General features: G+C 44.7%; 1 protein-coding gene across 19 annotated transcripts in view; it reads left to right on the top strand.

Moving 5' to 3' along the window:
• Window positions 1-15,965, top strand: part of Foxp1 (forkhead box P1) — a 595,264-nt gene that overhangs the window by 227,942 nt on the left and 351,357 nt on the right. For 9 of the 19 annotated variants that reach the window (XM_087656768.1, XM_087656773.1, XM_087656761.1 and 6 more), the window contains exon 4: window positions 10,546-10,620. The gene's annotated coding sequence lies outside the window, so the exon portion shown is untranslated. 19 annotated transcript variants of the gene reach the window in all.

Raw genomic sequence — 15,965 nt, 5'->3', positions numbered from 1 at the left:
CTCTGCTAATTTCCAAAATATGGGATAGAATGTAGGAAAAGTAAAGAGAACAAGGTTCTTTAAGGGTTACTTTTAATCCCACTACACTCAGAGCAGAGGAGAAACTCACCAGAGACCACCTCCCCCTCTGTAAGTGAAATGCCTGGGTCTTTAAAATGTAGTTGTTGTGAAGGGCAGAGCAGTGGAGCATTCTGGGTATCGGTCTCTGTCTTCAGTGTCACAGCCAGAGGGGCTTTAAGGGGACCTGCGAGGACAGTCAGCTTTGTTGTGTCTGGATTCGTAGGTGCAGTTCAGTGGTTTACCTTGCTTTTACACATTCTCTGTGTAGCGCTGTCTGCCGCTGAACTCACGACCCTTCCAGCTCTGTCTCCCTAAGGCAAGGCTCACAGGGCTGTGCTAAGATGACCATAGCTTGTATATCTGCGTATGCAGAAGGTATATCTGGATGCCTACCTAAAAGTCATGAGAAACCTCGGCTCCTTAAAAGAAGCTCCTTAAAGAAGGTTTTCTTTACTTTGAGTTTTGAGACAAGTAGATTTATTAATTGGTGGGTCCAAGCATATATTTAGTCTGTTCAAGGAAAAAAAAAAAAAACCCAGGGCTTAAGTACTCTTGAGTAGGAATAAAAATTAATTATAACAGCACCTAGCTACACTCTCCCAAAGGTGCCATCTCCCCGCTGACAACACTGTTCGAGAGTCAATCTGTGCATAAGAGGGAGTGTGGGGGAGGGGGAGTTGCTGTGCTCCCCCTTACTATCCTTACAGTACGTATGCTGTGCTCTGCTTTTTCACCCCATGCAGCTATTCAGACTCTTGGTGACTGCAGATCCCATCCCTGTGTCAGGGTAAAGGAGGCAGGGCCCCAGGGATGGTGCCAGGGCCACACCGGAAATCCTTGGGAATCTTGTTCAGTGATTATTCTGTGCCTATTGAGCAAGTCCGTATGCTCCGATGGCTTGCTCGCTAAGGACCGTTCTAACAGCATCATCTTGAACGCTTCGGGGATAAAGCAGCCCCCTTCCCTACCCTCATGGTGAGATGTGCACACACCAAGGCTTGGGGGAAATTAGCTGTATTAAACTGCCTGGGGCTTGCGGAAGCAGTAAGTGAAACTGAGCAAGGAATGTCTGTCTTTATGTAGTTAAAAGTTATCCATCAGGACCAGTTGCCCGGTTCCAGTGCTATGTACAGGTGTGTAATATGGCCACCTTGGGGGACGCAGGGTCAGGAAAATGATACGTAGTATTCTTCTTCCTTCTTGTCTAGAACTATTTTAGAACTCAGAATTGTCAAGGTATGCTTCATATTCAAATCAAAGCGTGTTTGTTCTTTAAAATTCTTTCCTGTTTGTTTCTGCTTCACCCTCTTGATTCCTTAACCAGCAAGAATATGGGCAGTGCCCCTTATCTTTCTGGGTTGGAGTTTTCGGTTGCTTGGACTCCCTGTGGTGTCGGGAACCAAGCATCCTTTCTCAGCATCCCCTCTCCACCTTTCTTCTCTCCCACAACCAGCTTCGCCCACTCTGAAGTGGTTGTCCTATGTTCTGGGATCATTAATGCGTGCTTCAGGGGACAGAAGGTGTTCAGGGGCCCTGGAGGAGTTTTCTAAGGGTGGCTCTTTTCTTACATTCCTCTTCATGGTAGGAGGGAAGGCTGCAGGCCTCATAGAAAGGTAACTATTATAACTTCCAGAAATTACACTTCTAAGTGTAGGGATTTCTACCCAAAGGTACTGCATTTGAACTGGGAGAGAAATTTAAAGCCATGTCTTCTGCTAACCTGTGATCAGAACTTCTTAGGAAACCTTGGATAAGAAGTTTACACTCTGCCAGAAGTTCCTATGGATGCGTAACCCTGAGATAGTATCAGTTCAGGTTTGTGTCTCTACTGAATAAATGTGGTTGCTGGAGATGTTGAGTCCTAAGAGTCGTCTTCACATTGAAGATCAGATTCTAGGACACGTTGGTGGATTTGGTACCTGCCTAACTGCACGTAGAGCCTTGAGGTGGCTGTCATCTTTTCCTGTGTCTGTGTATACAGTACCAGTTTCTCTCTGGCTGCCACTGTCCTCATGTTGAGTAAGCTCTGTACTTTCTGTTTGGATAGTCTCAAGATAGTTTCTAGTTCTCCTTTGAGATTTTTCTTTTCAGTGTTTGGTAACCTGGCAGTATGCTGTTTGGTTCTCCTTGTGTTTGCGAGTCTATCCAGTTTCTTTCCTGATTTCTGATTGGATTCCACTACAATTGGAAGACTCACTTCCCACTGTTCTCTTTTCAGCTCAGCATACAGCCCCTCCCAAGGAAGGTCCTCCAGGTCTCTGTGCCTTCCATCATTGCGGGATGATTCCTGTGGCTGGCTGGCTGGCTGGCTGGTCTAACTCCTGCTTAGTACTGTTTCTGTCTTTCATCTCCTTATTCCCCCTCTGACTCCTTCTCTGCACTTAGGATAATTGGAGTAGTGAGTTTCTGGCTGCTATCACGAAGTCACTTCTCCATTCAAGTCCATCAGCGTTTGCTTCTGGTCCTTCGAGCCTTGGTTCTTAAGGATAGACTTTCTTGAGGAGATGGGAATGTAGCATTGTGTTATGCTGCCTGCTTTTATGGTTCATTCCGATTTTGGCTTTAGACATATGGTCAAACCTATCAGTAGAACTGTAGGACTATCATGGGTAGCCCTCTAACACTGGGGCAATCCCTTCCTCGTGTAGGTAAGCAGAAATAAAGGATTGGTAGCTTATTTAGCCAGTGTATTATTTTGTTATTGTAGGCAGCTGGCGAGGTCCAATTGAGGCCACATCAACATTATCTTCAGTGGCAGATGACCCGGGCTTCGATTTACCCAAGTCCACCTCTCATCTCGACTGTTCCAGAGCTTTGTATAGACCTGGCCTAACTCAATACAAACATATTCCATGGGAAAAATATGCTTTTCATGTTTTAGCAAATAAAGATAAAATGCAATTTCCTCACTACCGAGTCTCTGACTCTGCAGCCTTCTGTGTGTGCCGGCCACGTGGCAAAGTCCAGGTGCAACTGTCATACAGAAATTGCTTTTCCCCCAAAATACAGAAATGTGAAATAAACCAATTTGGGCACAAGTTGTGTATGCTAGATTTACTTAGTATCTGTCGAACATCTCCCTGCGTTCATTGTATTAAGGACTAATCAAAGAGTTAGAAGAGATTCATTTCTGCCAATAAGGGTAGTGTCTGCAGACTTGGCTCGGCTGCTGATGGATTAGTTTTGCTAACATTGAAATAGCCACATATTTCTTCTCTCTCATTACAGTGGCACTGTATATTTATTTTAGGTATGTGTCAGTGGGAACACAGGCATGGACAGAGACGTTATTTCTCACTGAAAGGATTCTGTCCAGGTAGTCTCATGTTGCTCAGACTGGCCTTGAACTTACTACGGAGCTGAGGATTACCTTGAATTCCTTTAACTTCCGCCTTCTACGTGCTGGAGTTATAGGCATAAAGTCCCAATCCCAGTGGTTTGAAAAGTTTTCATTACTATCTTTGATATCACATATTTATGTATCTGTCTTAGTATTGCACACCATGTTTTGATGTACACTTGGCTGTGATAGGTTCACTTTGAATAAAAAGGGATTTTTCAGAAGAGAGTTTATGAGTTATATGTTGAGAGTTTATATGTTAGAGTTGGTTGCTGGTAGAAGGAGCCAAGTATAGCCTATCTTTTGTTGCTAGGACCATTGCCCTTTTTATTTGTGTAGCAAAGTCCCACCTCCTTACCTGCTTCCCAGCAGCTGTCAGCCAACTGCTGTAGCCCCAGACAGCCACCAGAGTTCCTGGTTCAGGAATGCAAAGTAAACAGAAAATCTTGCTAATTTGAGCCCAGTGGGAGCCTTTACACTGTAATGAGGGACTAATTTTGAAAGCACAGAGACATCTTACAGAGGAGAGCCAAATTTTTAAATGATCTGAGAGAACTAATTGAGAATGGTACTTAAGAGTGAGGCGCTAACACATGGAAGAATTGCAACTGGAGATTCGGGTCCTCCAGGAGTCTGAGTAATTACACTGTCTTAGTTAAGTTCCTGTGGATGCCATGTGAGTGTGGGGATGATAAGGTTATGATAGAGGAGAGGTTTGTGGAAGGAATGCCCTTGATAGGTTCTAACAAATTAATCAGAGGTGAGGGTGATGGGACATTCTACAAACTCTGATCTTACTGATGTCAGTGAACTAGGAGAAGGTATTAATCTCAGGCCCCTGTCATTCTTGTGATGCTCCTGTTGTAAATGCTGCCCTGTGCAGACTGGCTCAGTGGCTGCAGTTTTTGTTGTAGGCCTCCTTTGACATAAGAGATTTCAGTTAAAATCTTTCTCCATAGAATAAAATGGAAAAGAGAGCCATTCAGAGTAACTGGACAAGAGCCAGGCCTGAGTAAACATAGACAGACATTCTGACATGGAAAGGCTCCCATTGGAGTGAAGGGATTTGACTGGGTTGGCTTTCCTTTTTTCTCGGTGCCACCCTGGCACCTTGTTTCAGAGGAACACCGTTTATTCTGACTCCGAGCTTGGGTGCTGTTGGGTATATGTAACTTCATTGGGACATACTGGTTTTCTAAGCCACCACCTGTTGCCCTCGACTTGGGGTTCCATAGTGTTGTCTTTCATCTCTCATGACATTTTGATCATCCATTTCATGACTTGAAAAAAACTAATTTCAAAATTATTGGAAGGATGTTTCAGGTATGTAAAGATGCCTTTCTTTTATTTTTTTAGTTTATTCAGACTTCATTCTTCATTCTTGATAATTATCTACTTTTGTGGCCCCGACTATTCAACTAACAACCGAAGAGGACTAGCAGACACTTGCTTTTTTACCCATTTGTAACCCAAGTTTTTCATTCTCTAAGTTACTTCTGAGGCTGGAGAGGTGGCACAGCGGTTGAGAGCACTGGCTGTTCTTCCAGAGGACCAGGGTTCAGTTCCCAGAACTTCCATGGTTACTCACAACATTTTGTGACATTAGTTCCGGGGGATTCTGCACCCTTTTCTGGCGGCTGCAGGCGTACATGCAAGCAAAACACCCACACAGAAGAGAAGAATGAATAAATCTCTAAATTACTCGTCTTGGTGTGTTTGCTGACGTGTGTGTTTGCGGATATCCTGTCTGAGGAGTGTTATCCACCTTGTCTTGTGAGACAGGGTCTCTCACTGCAGTGGAGTCTCACCTATTGGACCAAGCTGGCTGGCCAAGGGGTTCCAGCAATCCGCCCACCTCCCTAGTGCCAGGTTTATATGCATATGTGTGTGTCCCCAGCTTCAACGTTTTATATGGGTCCTGGGGATGAAACCTGAATTCTCAGCCTTCACACCAAGTACTTTACAGACTGGAACATCTCTCCTGATCCCCAATCGCTTCCCCTACAATCACTTCCTTTTATTGTCCCCACTTTTTATATAACATATGTTGGCAGCTCTTACTTGATGCATGTGGCCATCTAGCCTCTGGTCTCTCTAAATTAATTTGTTCTATTTAGAAATAATTTGCCACCTTAACACGGTGTCTTTTATCTTTCCTGTTTACACACCGCACCTGGAGTTGCTACTGAGTCAGATCTTCCAGTGTATTCTCTGTGAGCTCAGTGGTAACGCAGGGGTGAGGAGAGGTTCATCTCAGGATGGGCATCAGGGGAGGGAGAGCTGCCTGGGGGTCCTGTATCTAATTGGTTGTGTCCTTTAAATGCTATATTGTCCCTTTGGCAGAGATTCTCCTGCTGTCTTGTGCTGGGGCTGTATCTCCTCCTGATGTCTAATAAATGTTGACTGGTAATTGAAAGGATTAGTTGCCAGTTCTTCCACAGTGAGAAAGGGCTAATTAACCTTTGCTCAGCACAACTGCATCGTCCTTGGGATGCAAGTGTCAAGGTACCACGAGCAGCTTCTTGAAATCATGCCTGCTGGACTACTTGGAGTTCCGGCTACATAAGGGCGTACAGGATTCCATAAACTCATTGATCATCTAGAAGATGTATGTGCTGCCATTACTTCAAAGAACAGTCAGCACTCATATATCTGGCTTATCACACATACAGCTAGATAATGTATTTTATAGGGCTTTAAAATATTTTAATAAAGTAATCTTCACAAAGGGAAATTTACTGTTTTCTGCTCCTCCACACACAAGCCACCCGCAAGACAGTCTGGTCCCAAGTTTCCTGTGCAAAAGGTGACTTGTGTCTCTTAAGTGTGTCCAATGTGGCTCATACAAACAAATAATTATATTTTAAAGTCTCTTTAACTTTAAATGTACATTGCAGTGGGTATTTGTGGCTACTCTGTCAGATTCATTTATGTGTATGTATGTGTATGTATGTGTATGTATGTATTCACATTTGTATATAGGTTATTTTAAGGTGGGCATCACTGAATCCAGCGTTTAAACTAGGAAATCAATCTTTATCAGTATCTGAGAATATTTTAAATATGTTTCCCTGTTTCCCTCTGGCACAATAATTAAGTTCAGTAGTTTCCCTCAACTCTGCTTTAGTGTGACTATTTTGTGTGCTTTCAATGGATGGTTTCAAGCAGGGGCTAGCGAATCAGGAAAGCATGTCAACACTTGAGAGGTAGAGTAAGGGGATCACCCTTAACTACATATGAGTTTGAGGCCATCTCTGAGTACATGGGAGATTTTTTTGTTTATAAAATATGTGTGTGTGTGTGTTTGTAATATATTTAATAAAATATATATCACTCCACCCTCTCCTGTGTGTGTGTGTGTGCATGTATGAGGGAGTGCACACTCTCTGTGGTTCTGATTTCTTATGATTTTAGGAACACCTTTTCCTCCCTTTTGTGGGTGGCTGCCTTTGTGTAGTCTTGGGGGACCTTGGACTCACTGTCTAGGCCTTGCCTACTTCACACTTGCCCCTGTTCTCCTGACATACCTTCCTGACTGAGCTCCTAACTAGAGTGCTTGCAGTACAGATGCACCAGCACAGCAGGCCTCGTTTCTTTACATTTTAATTTTTAGTATCTGGATGATTTCCGTCCTTTGCTAGCTTACTCAGAGATTTTTATTGTCTCCGTGTTAGACCTTATCTACATTTAATATATGGTTTATTTCCTTCAGTTCTCATCTTCATTTCTTTAGGTTTGCTTGCTTTTCGTTTTGTTGTTTTTTACCTGATGGGGTTGTTGGTGGTATTTTTTTTGGTTGTTTTGTTGTTAATGGTTTTCTCTTTTTGTTTTGTTTTGTTTGTTTTTGCACTGGCTAGTTTTTATGTCAGTTTGACACAGGGTAGAATCATGGGGGAAGAGAGAAGCTCAACTGAAAAATTACCCCTGCCAGCTTGTCTGTGGTCAAGCCCATGCAACATTTTCTAAATTAGAGGGATGTGGGGTGGTCCAGCCCATTGCAGTGGTACCTCCCCTGGGCCGGTGGTCCTCGGTATATAAGAAAGCAGACTGGGTAAACCATGTGGCTCAAGCCATAAGCTTCACTCTTCTGTGGCCTCTGCTTCAGTTCCTGCTCTGATGTCCCTTGATGACGGAGTGAGATGTGGAAGAGTTAGTCTAATAAATCCTTAGGTTGCTTTTGGTAGCAGTGTCTTATCACAGAATTATAAAAAAAAAAAAAAAGATATTAGTGAAGACATTGCCAATTTTAACTTTCTAGTTCTTTGAAGTCATTGTTCTTTTGTGTTTTCTCTTCTTCCCTAATGGACTTGTGGTTTATATCGCCCCCACCCCCACCCCCCAATTATCTAAATTAGACTCTTGTGTTGTTAAGGATTTTACTATGTAGCTCAGGCTGGCCATGGACTTGGGAAGCCTCTTGCCTCCTATTGTTGAAAGCTGAAAGTGCAGTCATGGGCCACTGTGCCTGCTACATTTGCTCTTCATGCCCTAGTTCTCAGTTCACCTAAGTCTGACATATTGCTCCTCTAGGTCTGTGTCCTACCCTGTTCTTCGTGTGTTTGAGGGTTGTCTGTAGATTCTGGATTATAGACATAAAGTGTGCATCTTTCCAGTGTGTGTTCCCATTGTCTAAAGAAGCCTGCTGTTTCTTTTTTCCTTTGCTACAACTGTCTTTTCATTTAACCTAGTTTGCTGTTGACTTTTCCAGGGAGTTGTAATTTGGATGGTGTTTCTACCTTCACAGAGTTCTCTCTTCTGGGCTGTAGTCTATTCCTGTCCACATGACCTGTCTTCTTGAAAGATAATGACTAACTTCTATTCCCTTGAGTCCTTCTCTCTCTTATCAAGAGGTGCTGTGATTCTTTGTCTAGTAGATTTTTCCCACCAATGAGTCCCATGCTAGCAGACACACATGTTGTAGGAAGGACCACAGGTATCCTGGGTCTTTAGGCTTTGTAAAGAGGAGCCATTGCCCTAAGCCTATTTGGAAGGGGAATATGTCAGCCTTTAGTCATATGCTGTGCAGGTGTGTCTGTGTGCTTGCTCGCACAGTGGTCAGTAGACGTAGTTGTGTGTATCTTCCCTGTCTCAGCCTGAGCTCTGGCAAACAGTAGCATGTTAAGAAGCATTCTGAGAAGAGTGATAGGCCTTCCACTTAAAGTTTCTCCATGCTCCTCTGGGTGTCTTGCATTAGACAAGTGCTGTGAGCAGAAAGTGGTCAGCCTCCAAAAGTGGGAAGGTAGCTAGGTTTCTAGTGGAAACAGCACAGGGTTCTTCATGGTCACAGGTGATGTTTAGACAGTGAGAACATCCTTCCTCTGTCAGGATCCTGGCCGGCCATGCTCTCATGGTGCACCATACTTCAGTCCACTGCTGTGCTGCACCTCTCTGCTCATCAATAAAAAACACCTTTGGGGTTTCTGCCATTAGTGGATCAACTTTCTAGTGTGCTTTTTAGAAAATTGTGTGTGTACGAAAGTGTATATTGGGGGGTACATGAGGGGACTCATGGCTATATATACATAGGGAGGTCAGAAGGGGAGCAGGAGCCTCGAGTGTCCTACTTTGTCACTCAATGCAGAGTCTGTTGCTGAACCTGGAATTACATGGCTGGGGGGCAAGTCCTGGAGATCTCATTGTCTTCCCCACAGCAGTGGGTGACAGGGCCCAGGAGGCCTCACCTGGCTCATCACGTGGGTGCTTCGGATTTGAACTCAGATCTTCTCAGTTGTACTCAGTGTTCTTACCCCACTGGGCCATCTCCCCAGCCCCACCAGTCCAGTCTTATTTGATAGTGTGACAGGTACTTTCTTGACCTAATGCCACATATGAGGAGATAAGGGAGTTATCAGTCTTTGACATTACCCTTCAGGAGTAATAAAAATACAGACTTGTTCCTCTGATTTTTAAATGTGCTCACAATTAGCCAAAATATAAATTATCTTTTGGATTAGAGATACTTTGAGGTTCCAAGACAAGTTGCCATCTTTAAACACATACCATACATGCATGCATGCTCGGATGAGAGGAGAAAGTCCCAGTCATAAGTCATTGGCTCAGTCTGTGTCCTCTGCTGGGACTGTCCGATTGCCTGACCTGTGCAAGTCCGTGTTTGCAATCAGTTCACGGCTGTTGCACCTGGTTCCCAACAGAGCGAGTGGGTGAGAGGAGTCTGCCTCAGGTCCGCTTCCTTGCCCCCTCTTTGGAGGGGGCTCCTCTTGCTCAGACTTTGTTTACATTGGCCCCTCATGTCTGCCTCCAGTCTCTTTGTCATAGGCAGGCATGAAGGTGTCCTTGCTGCTCCGAGCTGGGGATGGTTGTTTACCAATACTTCGTTCGGTTCACTATTGATTGCATTGTGTTCTCGAACTTTGTAAGACACAGTCAGATGGGGTCAAGAGGCATTGGATCTTAGAATTGAAAGAAGAATGTATCTTTTAAGCTGTGTAACTTCCCACCTTACTGGGTTTTCCCCATCTACTGAATGGGAATAAGAAGGTTACAACACTGGGCCTGACATACTTTCACATTGACCTTTTGCTTCGTCTGATGTTACTCATTGCAGTTCAGTACCTGCCTTTCCCCCTCCCCTTTCCTTGTGTATTGTATAGTATCGTATGGCTCCTCTTGAGCCTTCTGTGCCATTTGATTGTGCACCATCTCTCCTGCCTTCTACACCCGTTGTGTTCTTTCTTCACTGAAGCTGTTGTTGGGGTCTAGGTACTTGCTGAAAGGTTATTTACTGGCCTAAACCATCCAGCCAGTGAGTGTGAAGAAAAGCCTTTCTTCTGGTGGATCCTTTGGAGCAGGAAGTTTTTACAGTGTTTGCATAGAAAAGCTTAAGTCCTGTGCTTGAGTAGCCAGCCAGAAGCTTTCCCTCACTCCCCCTTCCTCCTTCCTTCCCTCTCCCTCCTTCCCTTCTTCCCTCCCTTCCTCCTTCCCTCCCTCCCCTCCATTCCTCTCTCCAAACAGCCTTCCTTCCCTCCCAGAGACACCTCTGAGCTAAAAGGTACACGGTAAGGACAAGGATGCCTGCCTCAGCTCTGTCCTTAGGTCACAGCAGCAGGAGCCAAGTTAGGTGGCTCTGGGGTTTTCTGGCCCCTACCACTTAATGACATTTAACTTGAGATTTTCCATCCTTCCAGTGCAGGCACGAGCGATCTGTGTTCAGTTGGAAACCAGCCTCCTGGTCTTGCTCCTGATCTTCCCTCACACTTGAGGTACGCTGTGTGATCTTGTCCTCAGTACAGAGGAGCTGCCGGACAAGGAGACACCCCTGATAGCACATGGACTGTGCGTCGGTTAATGAGATGGGTTCAAAGCACTTCCAGCCTACAATGGGTTTGACTTATGATGGCTTTACCTCGCACTGAAATTATTCATGGATTGATAATTTCATCCAGGCTTCTTTTCATCCAGACTCAGAGTTCCTCTGAGTCTACTCACAGGACAGTTTCTTTGCACCAAAGCCCTTGTCTTACCATGGTCTAGTAGCAGAAGATAGCATTTCACTGTGCTTTGAAGATTAAGGAATTGTGTATTTCATGTGCTTTTGGCCCCTTCCGTCTCCACATGCCTGCCAAAGTGTTTACTTCTTGGTGAAGAAAGAAAGAAGGGGAGGGAGGGAGAGAGGGAGGGAGGGAGGGAGAGGGTTTTTTCCTGTTTGAAAGGAAGAAAGAGTGATCTTGACTATACCAAATGCTCATTTTTCTTATTTGAATGCTGGGAGGCTGAGAGATAGGGCGGCTATCAGCAGAACAAAAACCAACGAGTTTTATCACCAGCCGTGAAAGTGCACCTGATATCTGGTACACAGAGAATTCATTTATCAGGTGCTCTCCCGACTCAAACTCCTCAGATGTTTCCTCCAAAGTAATGTGTCGTCTAGGTGATTTCCTTGGAGGCATGCAGTATGAAGGCAGCTTTGGCTCGTGCTGAACCCAGTGGTCAGACTGCCGGGAACAAAGGGGGACTCCTTCCTATTTTACGCATGTGTCATGCTTTAAAGGCTTAAAAACCACAGAAGCATGACATGCATGGGGCATTGTGCAAACTGACAGTCTCAGACCTGTTGGGCTTGGACTGCACAACTTTTGCTGATACTTTTATTTACTTTCCTGCTCTTTAACTGCGCATATAGTTCCCGGGCAGTTCTCCCACATTCAAAGCCATTCTGAATAAAGTGGGGCAGCCCCAGCTTGTGTCCTCCAAAGGTAGCGGTGGCCTGAAGCCGAGCAGTGGCTGCATCCTTGGCTGCTGCCTGGTCTGGAATTTGATGTTCTTCTCTGGGCTGCTCTGATCATTGCTGCGACCTCTGCCCTCTGAGCCCTAGTATTGCGAGCCTTTCTGTCTTCAAAGCTAAATTGTATGTGGAATGTGTCCCATGGCATTCTTTAAGGCAAAAGGAAGTAAAACATGAAAAATTTGAAATCTGTATATAATTTCACTCTCTCTCTCTCTCTCTCTCTCTCTCTCTCTCTCTCTCTCCTCTCTCCCCTCTCCTCGCTTGCTCGCTCTCTCTATCTCTCTCTCTATATATATTTCTACAGGCATAAAGCAATACTTGGATATAACTTTATTTCCCTGAGAGAAATAAAATTATGTATTGTATGAATAATTCACTTATGAGTATGTGTGTATGAGTATGTGTGTGTGTATAGGCACATCATGTATGTATGTATGTATGTATGTATGTATGCATGCATGCATATAGATGCCAAAAGATAACCTCTGTTGCCTTTCAACTAAGGAACCATTAGCTCTGGGCTTTTTTGGGACAGGATCTTTTATTGTCTTGGACCTTGCATATTAGGGATGGCTAGCTGGCAAATGAACCCCAAGATCTCTCTTTCTCCATCTTGGGGAGATGGATTTGGATTAAAATTTCAGTCATCATGCCTGCCTGGCTTTTTTGTTTTGGCTTTTCAAGATGTGTTTTATTTTGGATTATGTGTATGTGCGTATCTGTATGGCTATGTGCTTATGACTTCAGTGCTCATGAAGGCCAGAAGAGGGGACTGAGTGCTCTGACGCACAAGTGACTTGCAGTCATGAGCCATCTGTAGTGGTCTGATGAGAAGTCCCCCATAGTTCAAGGCCGTCGAGCCATTGGCTCCTCGTGTGGTGCTGTTTGAGAGGTTAAGGAGGTTTGGAGTCGCTAGGGACCTATGTCACTGGGAGCAGACTTTGACATTTCAAAGCCTTCAGCCATTCCCAGGACACTTTCTTTGCTTCCTGTTTGTGGTTTAAGATATGAGTTCTCAGCTTGCTGCTCTATCGGCCATGACTTCCCACTGCTGCTCCACTTCCTCACTGTGATTAACTCCTATCCCTCTGGAACCATAGCCCAAATTAACCCTTTCTTTTCTAAGTTGCCTTGGTCATGGTGTTTTGTCCCAGAGAAGTAACTAGCAGACTGCCCAGCATGAGTCTGGCAATTAAATTCTGTTTCCGTGCAAGAGAAGTTCGTGCTTGTTCTTAACTGAGCCATCTTTCCAACCCTGTTATGTTTTAGGATGCTAGGAATTGAACTCAGATCCCCAAGCCTGAATGGCCAGCACTTTACCCACAGAGCTCTCTCCCCAGTGTGGGTGCAGTGTATGTAGAATTTCTGCTCCTGGGACATGTTACAGAATGCTCACGGTGGAGTCGCACTGCAGTTTGAGGTTTTCTTTTTGCTGTTAAGAGGTTGAAACCCAGAGAGTACAGTGATCCTTTCAGACAGTGCAGCTAGTACCAGATTCTCGAGCCCCGCCCTGTGTCTACTGACAGGGCCACCCAGAGAAGTCATTAAGGCAGAGTATGGACTCCGTGGGAATAGAACAGAACTTCAAAGTGGATGTCATCGCTGTTGTTCCCATAGGCTGAAGCTTTAAGGACGAAAACTGTTCCGTGCCTTCCTCTTGGGTCTTACCTTCTCCAAACACAGTCCAGCGTAATCCAGGTTGAGCATCTTTAATCTTGAAGCATGAAACCCCAAATGGTTCAAAATCAGAATGGTTTTCAGTGTTCACTAGAAACCACAAGTAGACTGTACTGCACCTAACCTGAGTGAGGTGACAGGTCCCGAGTTGAGCTTCCTAAAAACACCATATTCAGTTTCCATCTGACTGGGTGTAAGTGACTGACACTTGAGTTTCTGCTTTATCTTTGGGTACCAACCTACAGATAACTGATTATGTATGTGTAACTATCCTAAATTAAAAATAAAATCCAAGCGTGGTAATCAAAGCGGTTCAAGCTCCAGCCTTTCCAGCTTCCTGGACCTTTCTAGCAGATGCTGTGAGGGAAGCAGTGGGAGACACCTCTAAAACTCACCTGGTTGGATCTGTCCCTCTAAATTCCAGTTTTCCTGATCTGAGTTAACACTGCCACAGAGTAGCAGTAGATTCTATTTTACCTTTTCTTTTCTTACTGTATGGGTATGTTCATGCCATGCCAGGGATGTAGGGATCAGAGGACAAGGGCCAATTCTCTTCTTCCTCTGTGGGGATTAAACTGGTTTTGTTGTTGTTGTTGTTTTTGTTTGTTTGTTTGTTTGTTTGGACAGACTTTCACCCCCTGAGCTCTCTCTCTGACCTTGTCTCCCTCTCCAGCCTTGTGGTCCATGCTCCACCTCACATTTGCTTTGTCTTAGGAACCTCTGCTGGCTGCTGCCTTTGCTTGCCATTGTCTTCCTTTCATGTGTACTGAATGGGGGGTACCATGACCTCTTGGCCGCACCTCTGCTGTCCGCCCTTCCTGCACCTCTTCGTTCTGGCTTAGCCTCTGTCCTTTTTATTTGTCATCTGCATTGGTTCTCAACCCCAACTGTACCCTGTCGCTTTGAGATTTTGAAACTTACTGAGCTCTGGGCCTCATGCCCAGAAACAGATTTAATTCAGTCGCTGTAAGGGCTGTGCCATCAGCATTTTTTCTAAGCTATATAGAGGAGTTCTCATGTCTCTCTCCAGAGTTGACAGCCTCTGCTCAACATTGTCAGCATGGTTAGCCCTCTGTTGAACACATCCGAGAGTCACCCTTCCCTGTCCCTGTTTCTTGAGTCAAGTCCGGATCTTGGTTAAATTTGTGCTGTCTTATAATTGGTCCTAACCCCTCCACCAAATTTATCTCTGGCCTCTGCTTCCCCATGTATTGATTGGCAGCTCCTTTGTTCTGGTAATTTACCTCCATAACTTGGAACATCCCGTTGTGTGTGTTTGACCCTCCCTGGATTCCCCTTGCCACCTGGCAAAAATAAAACGTTTGAAGGATGCTCCTTCCACTAGGGAATCCTCCCTGCCACCAGCTAAGCACTTACAAGGTTTAAGGTGGTTCTACTTGTTCTTTACAGTGTGTCCTCTGGGTTGGAGCTGAGGTAAAACTCTGTGGAGGGTTGAACAACTCCTATACCAATACTGTCCGCTATGCTGGCTGCTCACCTTAACTCAGAAGGCTCTGTCACCTTAACAGGAGCCAAGTTTTTAGCTTGTCCTGGTTTGAAATAATTTAAGCATAGCTACTGACTCGTACTTTGACCATTCCAAGTCTTAATTCTGAGCTATTCTAGGGCAGAGATCAAGAGTCAGTCTTACTCCAAAAAGATGTTTACTAAATACTGGGTAAATGGCTGACTGAATGACTGGCTGGTATAGGAGTGGATGTTGTAGCTCCTACCTGTATTTCCAGCAATTCCTAGGCTGAAGTGGCTGGAGTCTGTGTTTGAGGTATGGATATTGTACGCTTTTATTGTAAAGGGAAAAAGTTACCTTCTCTTATCACAGACGTCTGCATCACAATGCATGTACATCTTAAAAGTGGAAAACACACTGCCATATTAGACCCTCACATGAATCTTCTTATACCACCATTGATGTGATAAAGACATCAACGATCCCAGAGATAAAACGAGGATCATCGCCTCAGGAAATCAGATTAGAGTACATCCACCCGTTGCCTTCAGTTGGACTGAAAACATCTCCTTTCCTCTCCTGTGTTTGACTCTGATCTCTGTGTAGAGCCCACATGGCTGTTGCAAGAGGTTGGCTTGCACATTTTGGTAACTTGAGAGATGCAGTCATCTAAGTGTAGCTGCCTCTGACTGACAGCAGCATCCTTGGTTCGACAGCATTACCAGAACTGCCAAAGATTAGAGGATCCCGGTGTGGTCCGGAACAGCTCTTTCCTCTCATGGCTTTGGAGACTGTCGGTCAAGTAAAGTTTGAGTGGCTGGAGGGGAGGGCATATGATGGTGTTATTAAAGCTGAAGTTAAGCAGACCACAGAACAGAAGGAATGGCATTACAGCTCATCTAGATCTTAATGCAAAGTTGTCATATAACCGGAAAATGGGGAGGGAGGGGGTCCAAAGTTTAAATTAGGGTGCTGTTAGTAGAGGGAGGGTAATTACATTTTTGGTGCATAGCGAATCTCAATTGGTATTTATAAAAAGTCAATTAGATTAAATTCTTATAGCTTCCCCGCTCATTCTATTTCCCCGGCCCCGTGTTAGGAACAATAAGGTGGTTTTACTTCAAGGCAGTGTAGGGAGTTCTGTTCAAAGTCTATCTCAGCCATTCACATAAATA

Source organism: Rattus norvegicus, chromosome 4, assembly GCF_021556685.1.
Source record: "Rattus norvegicus strain SHRSP/BbbUtx chromosome 4, alternate assembly SHRSP_T2T, whole genome shotgun sequence".
In the NCBI taxonomy this organism is placed as follows: domain Eukaryota; kingdom Metazoa; phylum Chordata; class Mammalia; order Rodentia; family Muridae; genus Rattus; species Rattus norvegicus.
Note: the sequence above shows the minus strand (reverse complement) of the source record. Positions and strands in the feature narration are given on the sequence as shown.